This window comes from Euprymna scolopes, chromosome 3 (genome assembly GCF_053919585.1).
Source record: "Euprymna scolopes isolate OS-2025 chromosome 3, ASM5391958v1, whole genome shotgun sequence".
Classification (NCBI taxonomy): domain Eukaryota; kingdom Metazoa; phylum Mollusca; class Cephalopoda; order Sepiida; family Sepiolidae; genus Euprymna; species Euprymna scolopes.
Genome location: NC_136484.1, coordinates 18,752,957 through 18,769,000, shown reverse-complemented (window position 1 = coordinate 18,769,000; position 16,044 = coordinate 18,752,957). Strand labels below are relative to the sequence as shown.

At 31.4% G+C, this 16,044-nt stretch overlaps 1 protein-coding gene across 3 annotated transcripts in view; it reads right to left on the bottom strand.

Annotated features, from left to right (window-relative positions):
- Positions 1–15,828, bottom strand: part of LOC145253291 (neuronal calcium sensor 2-like) — a 570,463-nt gene extending 554,635 nt beyond the window's left edge. For all 3 annotated transcript variants that reach the window (XM_080112920.1, XM_080112923.1, XM_080112921.1), the window contains exon 1: positions 13,494–15,828. The gene's annotated coding sequence lies outside the window, so the exon portion shown is untranslated. The remainder of the gene's footprint in view (positions 1–13,493) is intronic.
- Between the last annotated feature and the right edge of the window lie 216 nt (positions 15,829–16,044).

The following is a 16,044-nucleotide window of genomic DNA, read 5'->3' as shown; positions in this document are numbered from 1 at the left end:
CCTATGTTTGTCTTTATATATATATATATATATATATATATATGTAGAGAGAGAGAGAGAGAGAGTGAGAGAGAGAGAAATAAAAAGGAACAAACCGTATTATGTGTTCATCAACGTTTCGTCTTTATTTCGAGACTTCCTCTGGATGAATGATTCATCCAGAGGAAGTCTGGAAATAAAGAAGAACGTTGATGAACACATAATACGGTTTGTTCCTTTTTATTTCTCTATTTTGTCGGAATACTATTTCCATTATTTTCATCATTATATATATATATATATATATATATATATATATATATATATATATAGCCTATGTTTGTCTTTATATATATAGCTACTTCATTTACTCAAATAAATTAATATACGAAAATATAAATTTATGCGTAAACTTTAAGCATTTACTTCAACAGTAGTCAATACGTTGGTAGAGCTAGTTGGTAAGATAAAATATATATGGCGATTAAGCTACACTGGATATTCCGCGTTTCATCCACTCTATGATTCTTCAGGCTGAAGACTTGAATTCTTAAGCCTGAAGAACCCTAGAGTGTATGAAACGCGAAATATTCGGTGTAGCTTAATCGCCATATATATTTTGTAACTTACTAATATATATATATATATATATATATATATATATATATATATATATATATATATATATATATATATACTTACACTTATACACCTGTCCCAAACCATAGTACCATTTGAACGTAAGGCGTTAATAATTGGGACCAGATCTACGGGAACACAATGTAGGGAGTTTGGTAACGAAGTGTCTTTTTTTCTTACACGTGAATTCCTGCTAAAAAGGGAAGCAGAAGCTCGGGAGGGATTTCCATAGTTCAAGCAGTTCGAGTGAACAAACTATTCGAGTAAATTGCTGTCCTATAGCTTAAATAACTGTGTGGGAGTTTGTTACTTGTTGGGTTGGTCGGGGTACGTAATTCTTAATTCATGTATTTTTTTAATAGGAGGGGGGTTCCGAACGTAATGCTCCCTATTCTTTCATGATGCTAAATTGGATCAAAAGAGATTGTAGGTGACATGAAAGTTTCATTCTCTCTTTTGCAGATATCGACGGTGTGAAACTAAAAAAGAAACCCTTGGCATGGACGTGTGTCAGAAGCAGATGTGAGTCACTGAATTGTTAAAAAAATGCATTGAAAATAGTGATGATAGTGTATAAAATTTCTGGAACTCAAAGGGTTACTCTTTTGAATGGTACCACTCCTGTCCTCGTAGCTCTTCAACTTTTTACAACAACAACAACAACAAAATAGAAGGCCTCAATTTTCGAATGACTCTTATATGTTTTAATATTACCTACTATTGTTTTTTTTATAAATCATTCTGACCACATGTGTGATTCTACTATTCTGATTTATTTTATTCTATTTAATATACAAACATTAATAAGTTATGTGTCTGCTAATGAGAAATAGTTTTTGTTGTTTTATAATATTGTTTTTTATTACTATGGAAAATTATCCTTATCACGCTATCTAAAAATATTACTTTATCTTGTTTTAAATAGAAAAGTAAGTATTTGATTATATGTGTGTCGGCACTAGCCCTATTCGGGTTTAACCGGCTTCCTCCGAGGGAGGATGTTTCATGGAAGTATGAATTCACTAGCGGTCCTCAGTCGCATGGATATCCCCTTTAGGGCAAATGACGGCGTTAGGTTTTTGCAACTCTTGCAGGGAGGTGTCGATGTCCTCGGACATACATGCCTGGAATTGCCAAATTGGTAACCCATTTTAGCAATGACCAGGCTCAACGTTGCTTAACTTCGGGCATCTGTTAGGAACCCGTGTGTCAACATTATTACGCCGTATATTATTTGAAATTCACATATTTGATTATATGTCTGCATCTAACTATGAACTTTTGCTTTTCTTTCTTTAATAATGACTTTTGAAGGTTATAATTTGATATTTCTCGTCTAAGCATATTTTAATGTATCTACTATTTCTACTTTGAAGCGACGCGTTTAATTACCAATGTCATCACTTACAAAGGTCAAAAGTTATTCGAGGATAAGGTTTCATGAGATTATAAATCGCATGAAGAACAGCAATACTGCTGGATATGTCGTAACTGATCTGAACGCGATAATTTTTTTCTAAGACATTAGCATACAGTGATCAGCCAATTTAGGCCACTTTAGCTCCCTATTTCGTATATATTTTTTTCTTAATAGTTCTTATAAAAAAAACTTATCGCAAATTTTATTTTAAAGGAAAAAAAACTCATATTTGAGCTTGACAATGATTTCTCTGGAAAAGTATGCGATGAAAATTGCAGAGTGAAATGTAATATTTATTAAACAAATTCGACAAAAGTTTTTAGAACGATTCTTAAAAAAATCTTTTACTTATCTTTTGTCATTTAATTAAGTTTTTCTTTCATTTTCAGTTTTTAGAACAGTTTAAAACATTTTTCATTTAGTTATATTTAGCACTAGCAGTTCAGCTTGGCTTTTCTTTGGCCCTATATACTGTTCATAACTTAATGTGCATATATATATATGTATGTATATATATATATATTAAAAAGTCTAACTCATGACCAGGTCACCTACATCTAGAATTTCAAGTGCTTGGACCCAAAATTGGCAGAGGAGTTTGGAAGACGCTGCAAAAGTCAACTTTTTAAACTTTGATCTGTTGGCAGTCAACTTTCCGTCCCAAAACTGATTAAAATCTTTACAGCACGTCTGAATGTCTGTAAAGGTTCAAATGTGTTGATCCATAATTGACTAGAGACCACGAAAGCAAATCTTTAACTTTGAACCCTTGGCAGCAAAATCTTGGACCAACAACCGATTTAAAAGCTTGCCTTACGTCTGAGTACTTATGTAAAATTTCAAATGTTTAGACTAAAAATTGGCTGAGTAATTTGGTCGAGATCGCAGAGGTGAAATTCACCCCTTAACATTTACTATTTTGGGCTCAAATCCAAAAGTTAGATCCATGTTCAAATAACCTACATCTAAAACCTAAAATGTTTAGACCCAAAAATTGGCGGAGAAGTTTGGTAGAGTTTTCAAAGGTCAAATGGTAAGAATTTGATCCCTTGACAGCCAAATTTCTGACCGAAAACGGATTGCAAAGATTTTCCTAAATCTCAATACCCGTTATGCCGAATGTCGAGACTGTAGACTAAAAATTAACCAGAGTAGTTTTATAGGGAAATGTACACACACAGACACACACAAACAAACAATTCCACATTATATATATATATATATATATATATATATATATATATATATATCAAAGATGACGTAAGTGCCATAAAGACAATGCAACTACTCTTCGAATTTTTCAGTTTTAAGTAATCATGTCCAAATTATTTTTTCTTTTGTCTTACTTTTCTGATGAGTCAAGGCGGGAAATATTTAAAAAAATTGACATTATAATTATATGATTGTTTCTGTGCTACGAAAGAGGTGCTGTAAGAATTAAACATATAAATATGCTGACAGAAATAAACGGAAAGATAAACAACATCTTGAAATTTGGAATATAGACTTTTTGTTACATATATATCTATATTCTTGGAAGTATTTAAATATTTAAGATTATATAAACATTTTAAGCCTTTCATTGCAACATTATTTTGCCTCTACGTCAGTTAATTTCCGGCAATCGCTGAATCAATATGCTTATACAAATTCAGAATGATCTTGTTATTTCAGTAATATATATATATATATATATATATATATATATATATAAGTGTAATGCTATTTTCTTTTCATGTTTCACTCATGCATATAAGCATATAATCATTATACATACATTTAAATTATTTTCCTATATTTATTGTCGGTATTTATATGTATTGTCGCTTTCCTATAATATTTTCCGCTAAAATTTATTCATTGATTTGTAATTATTTTTCTTCAAATGCACGAGTTGTTATGGCTAACATAAATAATACTATAATTGTTACTTCTGTTACAATTATTAATTATATTATTATTCGTTTATCTAATCATTGATTTTAGATGATCCGTACAATTCTATCTACTTTTAATATTATTAATCTTGATAATTTTACATGACATTAATTTTAGTGAATAGTTTATCTATTATCCTAAAGAATATTTTTCTAAGCTGTTTCTTTAATTTGCTGTGAGGCGGAGTGAACCAGATTATATTTCGTTTTATATTAATTTTTTTATTATCCTTTTTAAATGTTAATTTATCATAGTTGTTGAATCTTATTATGTTGTTTGAATCTACTTATTATGTAGGTATTCGTGGTTAGCTTATGGCCTATGAATAGAGGATGTTGTTTTGGAACTGGGAGTAGATGCTTAGATTGTTTATGGATATAAAGTTCAATTTATATCTGAGACGTATATTTCACTGTTTCAATTGAAGATTAGTCCTTAAAATATACTTCTTTAAATTTTAATTTAATTTTTCTGTCAGATCTTAATTCTTTGGGATTATTATTTATTTACTTTTAATATAAATAAACTTTTACTAGATATGGTATGAAATCATAATCTTATAAATACTAAATTTATCCTAAATACATTAAACGTGAACAGTTATTAATAAAATATGTGCTTGCTAATTCGCAAAATATCAACATCGATGCCTCCCAGTGAGACGTCAAAATTGGGGGTTAGTCTTTTTTATCCCCAAGATTTTGCTATGGAATAATATGGATTTTTCATATTGTTTTATTACTTATATCTCATGAACTAAAATATATATAACAAAACGGAGATATGTAATCATGGTCATCCTTAAAAAGAAACATATCCGTATAGAACACACACACATACACACACACATATATATATATATATATATATATATATATATATATATATATATATATATAGGTGTGATGAGAATTTGTGATTTGATAAGTATATTCCGATAATAGAGTGTCCGTTTAGTGATACACATTTCATTCATAGCTAATTTTCTTCTTTATTAAATAACATCCGTTTTTTCTTACTCGGACGGCCATACATATGTATAACAATAAGACATGATGGATGCGAATGTGCATATTCTTAACGCTTTGTTCACGTTTTTGCGATCATGCAATTATTACAAGTATAGTAATAAAATATCCATTTCTTTCTATATATTTTCTTATAATATTAAGCGTTTGTAATGTAGAATCTAACTGATTCTATATAAATTAGTGTCAACCCACTCCTTATGATAAAGTGATTTGATATGAATAACTTGATATCATCCCTGAAACGATTGTACACAGTTCTAGGTTGGTGCAGCTTTTAATTATTGGAACATAGAAATAATATCATTAATCACACTTACCTCCTATTTACTAATATATATATATATATATATATATATATATATATATATATTTATGTATATATCAGAACAATGAGAAAAATTACATAACAGGCGGATGAGTTGTGTTGTATGAAGTCTTACAAAATATTTTTATATAAGTCAATCAGAAATATACTAGATAAAGCAAATTACAAAGTAAAATAGTGTATACTTTATTCAAATAAACAATTTTTGTTTTCGAAGAGGGATATTTTTTCGAATTAAATTTACATATACATATATTAAAGGAAAAGGTGGTCACACTTTTTGAAGACACTTGTTTTTAAAGTAAAATTTAGATGGGAATTTGAAAACTTTGAAGTGTTGAATATAATTATAAAATCATTTTCATTTACTGTTCTTTTTTTAAGTCCGATATTTCGCTAATACATACATACTTATTGTAGATGGTGTATTGCTACTTGCTTAACTTACTATCTGTTAAAAAAAAGCTCCTCCTAGAGTTTCCGAAACAAACTCGTATAAAAAGATACATTCTTAAACTACATTACCCAGAGTATTTGAATAAGTATATTTCATTTTGATCGAAAGAGATACAGAATTATCGCGGGGTCTGTTTTTTGGACTTGATAGTCATAAAAAGGGCCACACTGTTTTATTATATTTCAATGTATTTGTACCGTTCCAATTATACAAAGAAAACAATAAAAATGGCAATGGGGGGAGTTGGGGAAGGGGATCACAGTGGTCTTTACTTATTCACAGAAAACATTGGTGTACTATGAGGAGCTTAAAGATTGTTGATTTCCCGAAATGTATTTTAATTAATGCCACTTAACTAACACCCACTCACATCCGATAAATGCTGGACACATTTATGGTCCCTACTCCAAATAAAGATAAAAACAAAATGTAAATTATATAAAAAAAGATAAAATAATCATTTAAAATGTGCTCAATAGGACTGTAGTTTCAGCATTCGTTTCTAAATAAATAATATTTAGTCTTTTGTAAATTAAAGTTTACTGTCTAAATTAGGCTTGGGGTTGTCTTAAAAGTTGCTTATATATAGATAGATAGAGAGAGAAAGAAAGAGAGATAAAGAGAGAGAGAATATTGTTTTGATACTAAAGTTTTTAATAGTAAAACAGTTACATTTTGTCTGATTTAGCTTACATCTAGAAATCGGGAGTCAGTATTTGTGACTTCCTCATAGCGAATTCACGAACTAACTGAATAGAAAATTGGTCCCGAGAAAGTCGGAAATAACGAAACATTCACTAGTCTTTTTAAGCTAAATAACCCGTATATATATATATATATATATATATATATATATATATATATATATATATACAGTTCAACCCGGATATAAGAGACTTCTTCCGAGGTCCTTACAGCTCTCATATCTGGATTATATTTATATCTGGGGTTCTTATATCCGGGTTACACTATACATTAACATAGGCTCCAATTTTGGTTTAGAGAACATTTCTCTTATATTAGGGTCTCTTATATCCGGGTTATACATGTATGTAGGGAAATGTACCGACATAGTGACAAAATCATAAAAGTGAAAAAAATTATTAAACGAATTTTATATCTTTATTTCGACTGTATCTGATGTGATACAATGCATTCATGTTAGTCCATACCGGATTACTTTTTAAGGAAGTATTAGACTAAATAAAAGTAACTCCAAAATATATATTCAACTTTTTGTATTAACAACGAAACCTGCATAAAGCGTATAAAAATACAATAGGTTCCACTAGTAAATGTATGAGTATAGATAATCCAAATTCTAAATATGTATTTTTTTTCTAAAAAATACTAGCATTTCAGACCGGCGTTGCCCGGGTGTTTGGAGGTGTATGTTGAGCAAAAAAAAAAAAAAAAAAAAAAAAAGCGGTCAATTTTTAAAAAAAGTTTTACCCTTATTATGACATTCATTGTTTTGGGCTAAAATCAAGTTATTTAGTTAGATCCACGTCCAAGAAACCTATATCTAAAATTTCAATTGTTTATACCCAAAATTGACGGAGGAGTTTGGTCAAATCGTTGAACCATGACCCGTTAACAGCCGAAATGGATTACAAAGATTTTATCAAATCTCAGTATATATCAAATTTCGAGTCTGTAGAATGAAAATTGACAGAGTTATTGCGTAGGGAAATGTACACCGACACAGACAGACACGTTCACTTTTATAGATATATAGATATAAATATACCGTACTTTGGGGAAATTACGATGCACATTTAGATAACAGTCCTTATGCTATATAGGGTTCCTTAAACAAGACAACCAATTAATAAATATACCGAAGTGCCGACAAAAACACTAGCTTAGATATACGGTCTTGTAGACTTGGAAAAATTGCTGGTCTAGCAATACTAATGAATTGAAACAGTCTGTGGAGGACACACGTACATGAATGCACGCGTATATGTATATAAGCGTGTTTATGTGCATGTATTATGACATATATTTGCATAGATAATACTGTGGAAACGAATTTACATAATGTCACATAAAATATATATATATGAAACGTTAAAAGCGGATATAAGAAGACAATACTAGTAAATTAACTAATTTTATATTAATATTTTGTCATTAGTAATGAAGTTCTGCATAATTGAGATGATATTGTGATGTTTTCAAAGAATCACAATTGAAAACACCCTCATGTCTGTTTTTTTTTTAATTTTAAATCTGAAAACATTATAATTAAATAACAGGAGTTCATTTCATTGGAAATGTCTTGATATAATTGTGTTGCCCGTTTCGTCACACAAACCCATATATGTATATATATATATATATATATATATATATATATTTATATTATATTTATATTATTAAATTTTGCAGAGTAAGAAATGGCTACGTTTAGCAACACTGAAGAGTCGTGACACGATGAAATAGCTATCTGTAGATTACACACACACACACACACGTATGTTTAGAAAGACATATTACTTTTAATGTATATATTCAATGACTTTTTTCAAAATTGCCAGAATTAGTTAAGCTCAATAAAAATGAATTTAGACTTGCAGAACATATATATCAGAAGTAACTCTTCTATGCAAAATATGTGTTTATATCAAATTCATATTTTAATTTTAGTATCGTACGTCTTACACGTGTTTCTGTGATTGATGGAAATTCACCAAACGACTCATCAGAGACAGATTTGTGTTGCTCAAAAAGGAGAGAGAGAGAGAGAGAGAGAGAGAGAGAGAGAGAAAATTAGGGATTTTTAAAAACTTGTATTGAAAAAGAAAAAAGTTGGGAGGAAATAAAAATCTTTAAAATCATAAGAATAAATATGTTATTACTATTAGGAAAAAAACGGTAATTTAATTTATATATCGCATGATGCTTAAAATAATATCAGTGTGATATATCTTTGGCTTGGAATGTTTACTTCTGATTATATATATATATATATATATATATATATATATATATATATATATATATATACACATTAGATTACAAAACAAATCTTATCTTTAAATTTAAACATATACGTTTGTAGGTACATCCATATGCATACGTAGTTTGCCGTTATGCATTTGAAGTTATATATGCTAGCAGATATGGCGAAAAAATAACAAGGAGAGGGGCAGGAACTTTAATTCATCATTATATTATCTGAAAGATTATGAAAGGATTTGAGAAAAACTGTCAAAGTTTGATAACCTTGAAAACCGACATTAGAAATCAATTTTTGAAAATAATTCTGAGCAAAAACATTAATCCACGTTGTTCAGAAACAAAACCAAACAAAAAAAGACGCACACTACGTATATTTAATTTCAATTATAATATTATTTCAGCGCGGTAACATCGTTATTTCAGCGCGGTAACATCGATGTATTAGTGCAAATAAAAAAAAACCTCGCTTAGGAGTCCTTAAACTTGTGACAGGGTTAGCAGAGTCGGGATTTATTAAAACAGGCGTGCATATGATATCGCTTGCCATCACACTTCGATGTGATGGAGATTATTATCGACGCACAGATTTCCACAAGACAAATAAAGATACTTTTAGACAAACATGCAGACATATCTATCTATATAACATCCTATCATCTACACCTGTTTTCTATTAGTGCTATTTTGCATTTCCGTCCATTTATCCTTCTGAGTCTTCTCATATTCGTATAACAGTACATATACCTTTCACTGCTTATATATATATATATAAAATAAAACATGTTTTATTAACTGTTTGCTCTTATACATTTGTATTTTGTGTACAGAAAGTTGTTAGATGAGATGAATCCTTGGTACCGTCGGTTTCAAACCCGATAATTAAGACCGTTTTAGATATCCCTATCAAGCTCTCTTCAGCCAATACTCATCTCTGAAGAGAGCGTGATATAGATATCTAAAACGGTCCTAATCATCGGGCTTGAAACCGACGGTACCAATGATTCATCTCATCTAACAACTTTCTGTACACAAAATACAGAATATAAATATTTTTCGGATTTTCCTTTTAATCGAGCACTCTGCTGGATTTCTTCCCCCCCCCCAAAAAAAACTAATCATATATATATATAATGTACACACACACACACACACACACACACACGCAAACACGGAATAATCACGTTGACACACCGGCTCTCATAAGATCACCGAAGTTAAGCAATGTTGAGCAACTAATTAGTAATAAGATGAGAGGTAATTTGGGAATTCCCGGTGCTGCTGCATGTGCTCTCCGCTTATCTCGACATGGTTTCCAGTCAATCATTGACCTCTCTTTTCCACTCGACACAAGCAGTGCCGATTCAGGAGAGATGTGGATGAGATTGCGCAACCATTGCCTCACAGTTACGCGCGCAGCTATCCTCACATGTGTATCCGCTGTCTTTTGAGAATGGACAGGAGCATTGGTGTATATATATATATATATATATATATATATATATATATATAGTAGAACTCCAGGACTGGAAAACATCGTATTCCACATCATAACCTTAAAGACCGTATCCTAGGGCCACCGTATCCCGGGGTCCTACTGTGTGTGTATATTTATATATATGTGTGTGTGTGTGTGTGTGTGTGTGTGTGTGTGTGTGTGTGGTCTTACAATCTAGATAGATAATACATCATCTTTTTAGGTTACCTGCACAGAACCTTAAACAAGAGTAACGTAATAACTAACCGCACATCTGAATCAGCATTACTTTTATGCAGTGGCATAAAATGATGCGAGGATAACTGAAAACAATGCCGGCGTTTAAATTAAAAAAAAAAAAAATGGCTTTATTTCGGAATTCTTTCTACCCTTAGTTTATTTGCACGAGCAAGGCTAGAAAGTCCAGTCTATTCTACTAGTTAATCCATAGCTGAAGTGCTAAATAGATGTATAGTCTTATTAACGTTATTAGTAAACGTGATGGTATAGTGTAGCCAGAACGAAAACATGTGCGTGCAACCATTGCATCATATATACTTACATCTGTATATGTCTAGTAGGGCAGTACTTCTTTCTATATATGTGCATTTATTGCAAATGTCTATCATTGTTGTTTTCTGCAAAATTAGTGTAATTGATAACATCTGCTTAAATATTCATATACTCTTATATATTGATGCGTGGATGCTAGAAGAAAACCTTTCAAGAAGTGCGTGTATTTTATTTGATAGTTTTAGTTTGCTTATACATGACGAGCGCAGAGAACTCGTTGTTAGAGATTAGAGCTTATAAACAGTGGCTGTGCGTATGTCAACATGTGGCTTTCATATTTTTGTCATCATGATCGCAATAACTTGAGATGGAAATTAGGGAGCAGAGAGAGAGAGAGAGAGAGAGGATATATATTTATATATAATGTATTGGCATAAAAGAATAATGATTACGTAACTGTAATTATCAATCCTCTTTAAGAATAATAACGGATGGACGCTGTCTGTGAAATATGAAGTAAGAGGCAGTAAACAAGCGCTTATTCAACGTTCACGACTTTCGTCGTTCGAACACGCTGGATTGTTTAATGTCTGAGCCCGAATTGAGCGTTTATTACTTATTAATTCCCTTCATTCTCATGGTAATTATTTGGTGGTCCGATGGCAAGCCTTAGCAAATAGAGTTGACGGTAGCTTTGTGGCTGGCTTTGAATCTCGTGACCGCCAAGAATTGTTATCTTACACTGATGATTGCGTAAGCTTGAAACAGTAGTGTCTGTAGGTATTATATATATATATATAACTACTTCATTTATTCACATAAATTTAATATACGAAAGTATAGATTTATGCGTAAACTTTAAGTATTTACTTCAAAAGTGCTCAATACGTAGGTAGAGCTAGTTGGTAATTTATAAAATATATATGGCGATTAAGCTACACTGAATATTCGGCGTTTCATCCAACTATAGGATTCGAGCCTGACGAATCCTATAGTTGGATGAAACGCAGAATATTCAGTGTAGCTTAATCGCCATATATATTTTATAAATTACTATATATATATATATATATATATATATATATATATATATATATATATAGAGAGAGAGAGAGAGAGAGAGAGAGAGAGAGAGAAAGCGTCATATAATGCGGATTTTTATTATACCAATAATTGAACACAAGTCAGGGTTGCAGTGTTGCAGTGTTGCACTGTTGCACCCATTATTCAGGTTCGCGTAAGGAGGTGACAAAGTCGGCTTCTATTGTTATCGACATTATTAGTGAGTGATTGACCACACCAGATCTGATCGGATTTGAATCCTGTATTGTATCCAATCCAATAGTTCGCGGCGTTTTTATGAAGGCTAATCACACACCATAAGAGATAGATCGAATTTGTGAAAGAATAAGATGGAAACAAGAATAAAGAAATGACAGTGACGGAGACAGAATAACAGAGGATAAAAAAAGGCGTGTCATGCAAATGTCAGAAAATACATTCGTAAAAAAAAAAAATTAAGAGGACTGCGTAACTGCAAACATCGTTTTGTCTTTAAAATGCACATAATTAACATCAAAGTACTCAAATAAATATACGACAGGTACTCTCTAAAAAATGTGCTAGTTCATTTATCATCTTTATTATTCTAATTAAGTGCTTATGCAGAGAAGATACCGTGCTATTTTTTTAATAGTATTTTCAAGTTAAACTCAAGTTTTGTAGAAGCTTTTGTTTATTAAATTGTTAGGTGAAAGTATAGAATACTTACAAAATACCTCCTTCCCTATGTTAGGGATGGGTTTCTAAATAATACTTTTATTACGTTGAGTACGGTACCTTCTCCGCATAAGTGCAGCGAATTATTATCCATTAAAATACAACGAGTATAGAAATGATGTTGATTTTTAAGAAGAAACTGTTAAACTTTTAGGAGAGGGTTCATTTTTTTATGAAAGTTTAACGTAGTCTCCACATTGAAGTTCTGTCCAATAAGAAAGAACATCTTTCAATAATTATTTGGATTGTTTATTAAAAATATACCCTACCGGTTCAATTTTTATATGAATAAGTTATGTAAATTAAACGTAAAATAACCTTGCTCAAAATTTTAAAAATATCCTTTTTAAATAGATTGTTTAGGTTAATTCATATATATGAAGCTAATTGTTTAATTTTGATTTTTGTTTAACGTAAAATGTTTAAACTTACATGAAAACTGAATCCCCCTGCTAAAAAGTCAACAAATCATATTTAAAAAAAAAAGTTTTATTTTTATGATATAAAGATGTAGCGCTTGAGGAACATTTAGAAGAGGAACGTCTTTTTAGATTTTACCTACACACAAAGTGAACGCTTTTCTAAAAATTGAACAGGTTAGTTAAAAAAGTGTGTACTTATTAAGCAGGATACGGACCGTGTTATTTTATATAAGATTTTGAAATTCGATTTTTACTTCTTTCTTTTGCTTATTAAATTTTTAAGTGCAAGTATAGACAAATTACTAAAACGACTCCCGCCTATGTTAAGAATGGTTGTTAGATAACATTATTATTTTAGTACAGTCCCTAATCTGCATAAGTACCAAAAATGTTTATAATCGATACATGCTAATCAGACAATTCTTTTTTTTTTTTTTTTTTTGAACAAATGTCCATGGTGAGGCAACTGTCAAATAACTAAAGCAAATTTGCATCCTCCTTAAAAATGAGGGTGAAAAAAAAAGAAGAAAAAAAAAGATTTCAACTTACCCAAATTCCGAAAACGGCTCCGAATCGTCGAAACAAATATAATCCCAGGTAAAAAATATATCCTCAGCTTTTTACTTTCTTTTTTTTTTACTTAGTTTAGTAAGTTTTTTTTAATTTTAAGGTTTTTTTTTTTTTTAAAGTTTTTTTTTTTAACGAGTTTCCGGTTTCTTAAGCAAGAGGAATAACGAGTGTTTTTTTTTGTGTTGTTTTTTCGGGTAGCCGCGGGTCTTTGGGTGGTAATTTTTTTTTTAGTTCTTTACACAGCCTCAGATGCAGATAGGGTTAAAGAGGAAGAGAGAGATAGAGGATGAGGTGGACCTGTATAACACTCGACCCCCACTACGAGTTCGGCAAATAACACAACCACCAGCGCGGATGGTAGTCGTTGTGCAGGTGGTTGTAATAGTAGTAGTAGTGTTTGTAGCAGTAGTAGTAGTTGTAGTGTTCGTAGTCGTGGTAGTCGTAGAGGCGTTGCGATACAAGTCGTTGTAGGCAAGGTGCTTTCAATTGTTGTTGTCGAAGAACAAAAAGCAGTTGTATTAGTCGTTGAAGTTGTTTGGCAAGACTATAAAAATTCCCGACACGCGAAAGACAAACGCAGTTTGTAAATTAAATCGAATTTACATAAAACCAGGGAAATTACTTTCTGCCCGACATTTTTAGCATTTCAAAACAGGATTTTATTTCTAACTTTTAGTACTAAAAATCAACAACCAAAAACAATAAAAAAAAACCCCAAAAAATCAAAAACAAGCACTTGTTTTTGATTTTTATTTTCGTTTAAATATTTCGTTATCTTTTTTGGATTGTCATTTTATTTTAGACGATTTACGCTCTTTTTGTTGCAACCCTTTCTGTTTTGATAGCTTATTATTATCAAGTCGAATTGTTGAAGTAGCTTTATAGAAATAGAGATGATTGCTAGCTTGTTAATATATTCGGATTATACAAGCCTTGCAGATTATATTTTATAATAATGACGTTAGATTTAATACTTGATGTATAAAAAAGGTTTGACATTAATGCAACCAACTAACAATAAAAGTTGGGGGAAAACATAGTCGCAACGTGTGTTAATGAGCGATGATAGCTTTACTAAGGAGGCGCGACACTGAAGAGGCGTTAGCGACAGAAAGTTTTGCGGGCGTTGTTCATTCATTGATTACGTGCAAATATATAGGCGCGCGTTGCATACACATCATATGAACCTTTCTTGGACTCATGCAAAACTTAATTAAACTATACAACTTATATGATGTTATTGCTGTTTTTTTTTTTTAGCGTAGTGTCCATTTTTAATCTTGATGTGTCACGCGTGGAAATGTACATATTTTGTTCGGTATTTTTTTTATTTAACTGAACAGGAATGGAGAAAATACGGCGTGCGTGTGTGCGTTTCCGTTCGAAAATAAATCGTCAACAGTTTAGAAATGAAGTTTAAAATTCAGCTCTGTGACGACTCATGATATACAAGGTGTCCATGAAGTTTCTTTACAATGTAAAAAATATTACGAAGACAGTGAAATATCTTGACAAGGTTGTTTTTGTTTTAATCAATGTTTATTGCATTTTTTTTTTTAAATTAACAATAACTCTCCTTTAGATTGAAAGACAACTGCAAAGTGAATCCTTTATAAAATTGGCCAACAGAGCTTAAACCATTATTGTAATGACCATGTCACTGTTGATTGCGGTGTAATGCTTGTTTTCTGCAGTTTTAGGAGGCTCACAGACTTTGCCTTTTTTTTGAGAAGGGGTTAGTTTATTACTAATCGCTTACCAGGGAATGCTGAGAGGGTCAGAATGCTCCTCCTCGGGAGCACTTTCTCAATCCCACTTTCTGACCTTGGTGCCATAGTTCTTGTAGTGGGAGAGAAATAAATACCCCCCCCATCAAGAAAAAGCACATAATTACCCCCCCCAAAAAAAAAACAAAACAAAGCCAAAATAATTTAAGTGTAAAGAGACTTTATATGGCCTTTATTTTCTCTCTTTTTCCCCTCTCGCACACTTTGAAACAGGTTTTTACTATTTAGCTAGAAGAACAAAAAAAGATGAAGTCCAATATCGGAACGGATACATTTTATGGTAATCGCTCCCAGACAGGATATAAATCCTCTACGTGTAAAAACTAAAATAAATAGTACATCAAGATCCAAAACCTTGCCAATGATAAATATTAGATGGAATAGATTCCGATCCAGAAAAGAGTAATTCTTTCCTCTTTGTCAGAAATATCGAGCATGGAATGTGAGGACTAAAGGACAAAATAAGGAAAGCAAGTTACACAACTGCCGAAACTGGCTCTCAGCCAAAAGTCCAAGGCAAGCTTATTTAAGCAGGTTGTTATAACACACACACACACACACACACGAACGAATGTGTACTGAACACATATATTAAATATATACACTATCTATATAATTCGTAAAACACGCACACACAAATTTAATTGTAAAGACTTTATACCCTGTATATCTGCCCTTTTCTTTTCTTTATATCCCCCTCTCGCACACTCATAGATAGGTTATTATTTATCTAGAAGGGCAAA